Here is a 9,105-nt window from a genome sequence, read left to right on the forward strand (position 1 = left end):
GAGGGCCCCTGAGCTGCTCAGGGCAGAGTAGGGCCCGGGACCCAGTCCTTCTGACTTCAGAGCCCAGGATCTCACCCCCTGACCGCACGTCCTCGCTGGCCCAGGGAATGGCCCAGCCCAGGGGCGTGGCCGTGATGGGCAGGACCTTGCCCACTTCTTTGAAGGAAGTCTCCGGGCAGCCCGTTCCTAGAAGGAAGGACCACACCCTGTGTTTACCTGCTGGGCACACGGGCCAGTGGATCCTGGCAGGTCCTGCCACGTGTCTGCTTCTGGGGAGGGAGGGGGTGGTCAGGTGGCCTCGGGCAGGGCTCCTGTGGCTGGCACCCAGGACGTGGGTGGAGTAGGAGGTGCGGACCCCAGGGCCCCGTTGCCCCCTCCCCGCCACACCAGGCAGAGCTCCTTCTGCCCTTCTGTGCCTCAGTGTCCCCATCTGATTCATGGGCCCAGCCATACTTCCTTCCTGGAATTGTGCGAATCACACGAGGTCCAGCGTGGGGCTGGCAGGGCTGTTTCAAGGAACCCAGGTTTTACCCCCAGGCGGCTATGGGAAGCCCTGCGGGGAGGGTGGTTAGGAGGATAAGCTCAAAAGAAAGAAAAGGAAATCCCCGGGACCCAGCAACAAAGAAGGAATTCCAGGTAAACTGCACAGATGTAAGGTGGGCTCTCTTTCTGCCCATCTGACGCCCGGGGACCTGGCCGTTGGAACAGAATGTGCAGGGCGACGGGAACGGGACCAGCACGAGAGCAGGACCCCGAAGAACACCCCCTCTATGAAAGGGGGCTTCACTTTGCCCACCGGCCTGGGGACGCAGCCACACGGGAGGGAAGGAGTCTCCGGTGAGAAACTGCGAGTCCAAGACAGGAGGGGCAGGGGCGGGGCAGGGAGGGCAGGCGGTCCAGGGCCCGGATCGGCAGCACCCCGCTTTGCTGCCATCTCAAGCCAAGGCAGCAGCAGTAGAAAAACCCGTCTCCCCCTTGTGAAGCCCCTGGACCAGCAGCCAAAGCAGACTCGGCCGGCCCCGGTGGGGGAGACTTCCCATCCTGAGAGTAGCACACACCCCGAATGTCCCTGCAGAAGATGAACTCACGCAGACTCTTAGCCCCGGAGAAATCCCACCCGGCAGGACCCTCACCGGGGGGTCTCTATCTGCCATCCGCCAGGGGCTGTCCGTCTGAAACCACAGATATTGCTGCGGCCGCCCCCCCACCTTCCCTGACTACCCACCCCCCAATCCTGGGAAACCCGCACTTCTCCCAAATGCCTAGTGGGAGTGTGGGGTTTGTTCTGAGGCTTTGACGGAAGGGCTGAGTTTTTCTGCCTGGGTCCAGGGGATGAGGAGATGGTGGGAACCCTGGAAGTCTCTGGAAGTTCTCCAAGAGCTGGAGGGAAGGTGCTGGCCTTCCTGGGGGATTGTGGGGGGAGGAGGGAACACGCAGGTCTGGGGGTCTTACATAGCCTCGAGGGTTGGTTGGCCTTCATGAGGCCAGTCTCCAAGAGCTGAGCGTGAAGAAGCCTATGATGGGCCCGGGGACACGGGGGCCAACCGGGTCCCTGCCCTCAGGTGTCACAGTCTGGGGCAAGGCTGATCCAGACACGGCTTACCTTTCCATGCAGCATGGGGCTGCCCTCCAGCTTTTGCAGAGCAGGGGTCCCCGGTCCAGGGTGGGGGGAGGGGAGGGCATGGCTCAAGAAGGGACAGCGGCCTCCACTTTCCTGTCCCTAGGAAGGGGGCAAGGACAGCCCCCCTCCTGGGCCCTGGGAGGACTACAGACAGCGGCGGGGAGCGCAGCCCACAGAAGGGTTGCTGGGCTTACTACTAATGAATGAATGGCTGGCCCAGCTGATGAGTCGCCTGAATGAGCCACCGTGATTGATCTAACTCAGTGAATGGACGGATGAGAAAAATGAAGCCATGAATGAAAGGCACAGCCTGGCCAGCCCCGCCGAGCAGGGGCCTGGCCCCACCCCGGGGAGGCAAGGAGAGGCCGGCCCTGAGTCAGAAGGAGGTCAGAGGCCAGGCGATGACTCGCCAGGGCGCATGGCACACACCGTGACTCCCCACTTAATCACTCCCGCCACGGATAACACACCAAGGGGCCGAGCAGGATTATCCCTGAACCACCGCCCCGCGAAGGCGGCCTCGGGGCCTTCAACTCACCGTGCCCCTCCCACCCGCTCCTGGGCCTGGCGGTTAATGAATCAGGGCTTTTCGGGAGAACTCTGTATCAACGGCTCAGCAAGGAGTGTCCTGCCCCAGGAGGGGGGCCTTGGACCCCGGCCCAGGGCTGCTGGGGAGCTTAGAGATCCCGGGGGGTGGGGGGGTTGGGGGGTGGGGAGGGGGGGTGGAGCAGGGGTGGTCCTCCTGTCCCCTGTGCTCGGGCTGAGCTTCGGGGGGGCTGAGATCCCACCTTGCAGCCAGCCCCACCCACCACAATAAACAATAGCAGTGACCGCGAACATTTATGGAGTCAGGTGCACCATGCCAAGGGCACCGTTCCTCTCCTCCTCTAGTCCTCTTGCCCCTACCAGGAGGCGGGCCGAGGGTGGCCGCCCATGACCTTGTCCACCTGATTCCCACCTGCACGACCAACCCTCGCGAGTGTCACTCCGTCTGATAGCCTCACTGTTGGCATTTTGCAGGAAACTGAGGCTGGGAGCAGCTGAGCAGCTGGGAGAGGGGCTGGAGGGGGTTGGGGCGGGCAGCACGGCCTCCCGGGGCCCGGGGGATCCTCAGGGAGCACTTGGGGATGAGAGGCAGAAATAAGGAGGCTTGTGGCAAGGACTCTGGGGACACGAGGCTGCGTCCGGCCATCCCCGCAGGGGACTTTGGTGCTGGGGATTTGAGCAGCTAGAGCCTGAGGCTGGGGCTTTCTTGCCCTCTTGCTGGGCGCCCCCTTGGGAGTGGGGCGATTGTGCCTCCATCCATCTGCCCACCCATCCGGGGGCCCCTGGGTCCCCAGTGGTGACCCTCACTAGAGGGGTCTGCAGAGCCATCGTGGGGCATTCATTTGCACATGCAAAGGGGAGAGAGAGAGAGAGAGAGAGGACAGTGCCAAAGCAAAGGAAGGGGTCCGTGAAGGTGGGGTAGCGCTTCAGGCCGACCTGAGTGTGGTTTTCTCGTCCAAGGATGACTTTCTAGGATGCTGGGACTCGTGGGGCAGAGGCATACATGTCATCAGCCTGTGGGTCAAACAGCCCCAGAGGGTTCTGGGAATTTGGAGACCAGCCAACCTCAAGAAGATTCAGGGGCATTCTTTGGAAGGGGTGTGGAGGGGAGGAGGCAGCCCGGAGCAGTTTCTCCCTCTGCCTCTTCCTTGCTGTGGTCACAAGCGAACCCTTCACCGCCCCAGATGGTGAATTCAGGGCTGGCTCAAGTCAGACCACCGCCGCCGCCCCCGCCACCCCCAGACACCACGAATGGGTCATCTCTTGTCCGTCTGTGGGGCACTGGGCTTAATTAAGCACCTCACACACAAGGTGTCCAGGAAGTGTCACCACAAGGTGTGAGCAGAAGCTGCTCTTTCCCCATCTTGCAGGAAGCCAAGAACAACCAGAGAGGTTGAGTAATTTGTCCAGAGTCACACAGCTCTAGGAAGTGGAGTCAGGATCAGAACTCAGAACGAAACGATTCTGGGCTCTTGTTCTTTTGCCCGCTCACACCTCAGCTGCCTCAAGAAATGTTTGCTGGGATTACAGACTTGCTTAAGTTCGTTCCAGTCCATCCCTACCATGAACCACCTGCAGCCATGAAAATGGTGGATTTGGAATATTTCTTCCTTTAGGAAAACGTCACTGGTGTATACTTAAAGGAAAAAGCAAGTTGCAAGAGTTTGAGAATGACGTCACGCTTTCGTTCATTTAGAAAGAGTTTTCCTAGAAAAACGGCCAGAGGATGGGATGTTACAAGGCTGGCAGCAGAGACCCTGGAGGACAGAGGGCAGGGTCCCATGGGGAAGGACGGGGCCCAGCCCACCAGGCGTGGTGCCATTCAGCTGTCCTGCCTTCTCTGTGATGGTGGCTCCCATGTCATGGGAAAGGGGTGTCCCCATTGATGGGGATCTGAAGACCCCAGGGCCCAAGGAGAGAGTAGCAGTGGGTAGGTGAGGAGGCTCAGATGCCCTGTGGGGTGGGAGGGCCTGGGGCCGGGGTGGAGGCACAGCGGGTGCCCGGGATGACTCCTCTGCCTGGCATGCCTCCCTTGCCACTCTCATTGTCAAACCTGTCGGTCCTCAAGACCAGCTCAGACATCCCCTCCTCCAGGAAGCCTCCCTAGATTTCCCAGCCAGCCAGGCATTTTCCTTCCTCAGTCCTCCTTCAGATTCCTTGTATAAGACTTGGTGCTTCCAGGCTCCTCCCCTCAACTCTGATCTCTCTGAGGGCCCCCGAGCCAGCCATGTCCGGGGTGGGGGGTTCATTTCGGTAACGCTAGCCCCTCCCTCAGGGGCTGTGGCAGAGTGGAGCTCACCACCCTCTTGGTGGGGCCACCTTGAATTGCACTTCTCTTCCCACCAGGGCCTTTAGTGTCACATCTGATGGAGTCCTTACTCTACAGCCGTGGAAACGGAGCCTCAAGGAAGCTCAGGAGCTTGCTTGGTGACCCAGGCAGCGAGTGGCAGAGCCGGAACCCAAGCCTGCATCGGGCTGTCTGCAGAACGTCTCAGGGACTGCCACCCTCCCTCCACCGTGCTTCAACAGATGGTGAAGTCTGATTTCTCTTTCAGCGGCTGCCATGAAGAGGCCCAGAGCATTGCCAGCGAAAGGCAGATGCGAGCCCTAGAATTGCGGTAACTAGCTTTTCTATGACGCCTCTCCATGGGGTCCTCCTTCCTGCCAACCGTGTATCCCTGTTGCAGGGGGGGGAGACTGAGGCCCAGCAGGCCGAAGGCTCCCAGCCACCCCCCTCCCGGCTCTGACGAGACCAAGCCCTGGCTGGCCCCCAAACCCCTGGTTTCTGAGCCCGGCTAAGCGCACGGAGTTCTGTGCCTTGCCTGGCACCTCCGGGGGGCATCTGAGAAATAGGCTTCCTGCTCAAAGCCCGGCCGTCTTTCGGGAAAGGAGCTGGGGGAGCTGGGAAGGAACACAGAGGAGCCAGGTAGCCGACAGGCACTCTTCCTGCAAGAGGAAAGCTGACCCATGGCTTCTGGGAAGCGGGATGGCTCAGTGATAGCTCGGTGCCCTTTGACCCCCCGTGGAGCACCCAGCTGGTGCTGTTAACAGCACCTTCCTCCTTCCCTGGGAAATGCAGCTGGCCTGCTTGGAGTCTCCATGTCTGACACCCAGGTGTGCCTCTCTGGCCACCTGTCTGGCTGCCACCCAGGGCGCCCAGCTGGGGCTTCTGCCAGCTGAGGGCTGGGGGGGCGGTGGTGCCGGCCGCCCAGGCTGGGTCATGGGAGCTGAGCTGGGAGCTGACTGGCCAGGCCTGGCCAGGGTGGATGAGTCCTGTTTCCTGTTAGCGTGGCTATGCAAATGCAGGGGGGGGCGGATCGGGGCCTCCCCTGGGGCAGGCTTCCCAGAATGATGGCATTGATTGTCCTGAGAAACCTGGCCCCGGGGGGGCGGGGGGGAGGCTGTAAATAGCTGAGATCCCTTTTTCTCCTGGGGCAGCCCTGGATGTGGGAGCCTGCATGCGAGGCCAGCTGGGGCAGCCGCACCTGCACTGGCCTTTGTGAGAGCCCCGAGTTTGTCCCTGAATCCCTAGCTGGTTGGGGGGGGAGCAGGAAGCAGACAGAGGTGGCCTCCCCGCTCCCCTTCCCTGGCCCAGAGCCCGCCACACCCAATCCCCTCTATTTACACACAAGGAAACTGAGGCTACCAGACCGGGCCCGGGACCTGCTGGGTGTCACCTGGCCACTCCCTGGCAACAGCGGCACACTTCTGCTTGCCACTCACTATCCCTCTTTCGGTGCCCGTGGCCTTGGCAGCCTCGGGTCCCAGCCCGAGCCCGGCCTCCTGGCCTCCTGCCCGAGGTCCCGCTGTGCAAGGAAGGGGTCCTTCTCAAGGTCACATCGGACCATGTCGCTCCGCTGCCCTGGCATCAAGCCTCCCTCGGATCTGGGCGCCCCAGACTGGCCCATCATCAGACCCCTGCTCCCCCACCCGCCATGTGGCCTCATGTCTCGGCACCCCTGCCTCAGGCTACCCCAAGTAATGCCAGAACTCTTCTTCCGCGCTCCCTCCTGGGCCTCCAAGGCTTAGCTCAAGCTGCTGTCTCTTCCTGGGATGGCATTTTTCTCTGTGCAGCATTGCCACCTCCAGAAAGCCTTCCCGGATGCCCTCTGCAGGACCAGAGCCTCCTCTGGGCCCCTTACCCTCTGCATGTCCCTCCATCATGCCACACAGAGCTGCCGTTGTCCCTTTAGTGTCTCTTTGCTCCCCTGGCCTGGGGCCTCCCTGAGGAACCAGCACAGAGAAGAAGGTAGGATGGGGCAAAGCAGATGGACCTTTCACACACACTTAGGACATTGGGCCTACAGGGTGGATGAAGGATGGAGAGTGAGGTGGAGGGAGTGACCTGATATCCCACTGTGCCTCTCCCACCATGGGGACACTGGGGGTGGGGAGATACAGAAGATGGGGTCACCTTTGAGCCCCCACCCTCTGAACCCCCTTTCCACACTTAGGAATCTCACACCCTCCCACCATGGGCTCTGGAGCAAGGCAGAGTTGAGAGCCTGACTCCCTCCCCCACCCCCAGGGAGTCTGGGATGCTGGGACGCCTGCTTGCTGGCCCGGGTGCCCCGGGGGCTCCTGGAAGCAAAGGTAAGGAGCATTCCGGGAGGGATGGTCCCGACGCTGAGCCTCCAGCCTGCGTGTCCACCTGAGGTTTGGGGGCCGCTGCTCCCCATCCCACACCCCATCCCTCTGGCAGGCCTCCTGGCGGTGTCCGTCCACCTGTCTCCAACTGCTTCGCTTCTCACCTGGACTGTCCGTGACAACAGCCTGGGGCCTGGTCTCCTGGCCCTGCTCCTCCCCCCATATCACCCCCGATTCTCCCCACGGCAGCCGGGGAGCGCAGCCTTCTCGAACCTGCCCCGCATCATACTGCCCACGGTGGCCCTACCTTGCTAGTGGTCAGGAGCCCGGGTCCAGGCCTGGGGGGGCTTGGTGGAGACCCCCCCCGTGGCTGCCCCTGGCCTCCATCAAAAGGGGTCTCTGGGGAGCACTGTGGGCTCGGACGGCCCCCACTTGCTGCATTCTCCCACGTCACCTCCCCAAACCTGTGGGCAACTGAGTTTGCCGCCTCTGAGGGCTGGGAGGAGAGGATGTGCATTTAACAAGTCCTCTCTGCCGCTCTGTGGACAGCGGTTCATGGGGGCCGGATGGAGACAGCGGGCCCGGTTAGGAGGCTCCTGGGTGTCCCCATGAAAGATGAGGGCAGCTGGGAGGAAGGGGAGAGGCAAACATTTTCCAGAAATAAATAGAGGGCACATGGAGCGCGCTGGGCAGCTGCACGGGCGCTCTCGATGCCCTGCCTGTCTTCCCCAGCCCCGCACCCCCGCACCTCCGCCTCCCCGAACCGGTCTCCGCAGCACCTGCCCCTCTTTGTCAGAGCACCGATCACTGCTGGTGCCGGCTTTGCCTGAACCCATGGGACACCCATGGGACTCCAGAAAAGCTGGGAACTCATGCCTCTCCTGAGACGGAGGCCGTGGGGGTGTAAACACTCCACCCCTGCCCTGATCAGAACCCCCACAGGGTGACCCTCACTGGTCCAGTGGGAGGCCCTCCGTGGGGTCCGTGTCCTTACTGAGCCTCCTTCCAGCCCCACCACCCCACACCCTTCCTGGGAACATGCAGAGCCCCCCTCTTGGGTCTGCTTCGAGGGAACCGACATGAGGACGGTTGCTGGTCAGACTGGGGGGGCCCGAGAGGAAAGGAGAGGCTGAGTCCAGGCTTTGGCTCCTGCAGCTGTCCCCAGACGGGGCGCGCTGGACTGGGATCACTGACTGGGGGCAGGTGCATGGGCAGTTTCCTTGTGGACAAGCTGATATGTTGATATGTCGCCAATAGCGCACTGAGCTGTCACCCTCCAGAAAAAAAGGTGCCCCTGTCCCAGCGAGGCCCCCCTCCCAGCCAGGGGCTGACCAGCCTATTCCTGGCCTGGGCTGGGTGCAGCTGAGCCTGGACATCTGCACAGGGTAGAGGGGGCCAGATGGGGACCTTTCTGGAAAGTGCGTCCTGGAAGACAAGTCTGGTCCCAGAAAGCATGAGTCATGAGGAAAGCAACCCAGTCGAGCCACTCCCCCATCCCATCCAAGGCAGGGGCTGCCTCCCAGGCGCTTGCCCCGGAGGGAAGCAGCCTCTTGTCATCCTCAGAGTTGGGATGGGCAGGAAGACCCCTCCTCCCATCTCTGCCTTGATCTCAGGCAGCCGTGGACACCAAAGGACCCAGGGGGCGTGGCCGCTGGGCGGATGGGGGGCCAAAGTCATACCATGATACAGAGCCTGGTCGCAGCTTCCTGACACCTTTCTGCTCTACAAGGCCAATGCCCAGATTTCCCATGTGGGAATTCCCCAGGTCTCCCCCACCCTCCACCCCGCCCCCCTGTGGAGTGATCACAGTGTGCGGGTGCCTGTCATCCAAACTCTCTTCCCAGCACTAGGCGGGGAGAGAGCCAAGCTCTGGGCAGACTACAGCTCGGACCTTGGGGCTTCTCAGCCTCTGCCTGCACCCTTCAACCCTCCCAGGCTCCAAGTGATGCCCCGTGGTCAGCGGGCCCCTGCCTGGCCTCGCCTGGCTGTGAGTCCTGGGGCAAGGCCAGGACACAGCCCTTGGCACACCTTGGGGCCCTGGGTGGGGCTCCTCTGTGACTGTCACCGCCAGCCTTTCCCAGTCTTCATAAACCCCGGTTGTAGGTCCAGCCACACATACTCAAGAGGGCCTTCTGGCCACTTGTGAGAGATTTGTGGAATTCATAACCGAAGCCCCTGCTCTGACGGCTGCCTAAGTTTTTATTTACTTATTTGACATTCCATTGGTCTTTTTGAAAAGATGATTCAAATGCCAAAGGGGCAAAAGGGTCCCCCCCGCGCCACCGTACCTCAGCCACCCAGCTCCCTCTGTGAGACCAGTTTCTGTTTCCTTTAAGAAGAGTTGGAGGGGT

The sequence above is a fragment of the Phoca vitulina genome, unplaced genomic scaffold (assembly GCF_004348235.1).
Source record: "Phoca vitulina isolate PV1807 unplaced genomic scaffold, GSC_HSeal_1.0 scaffold66, whole genome shotgun sequence".
Lineage (NCBI taxonomy): Eukaryota > Metazoa > Chordata > Mammalia > Carnivora > Phocidae > Phoca > Phoca vitulina.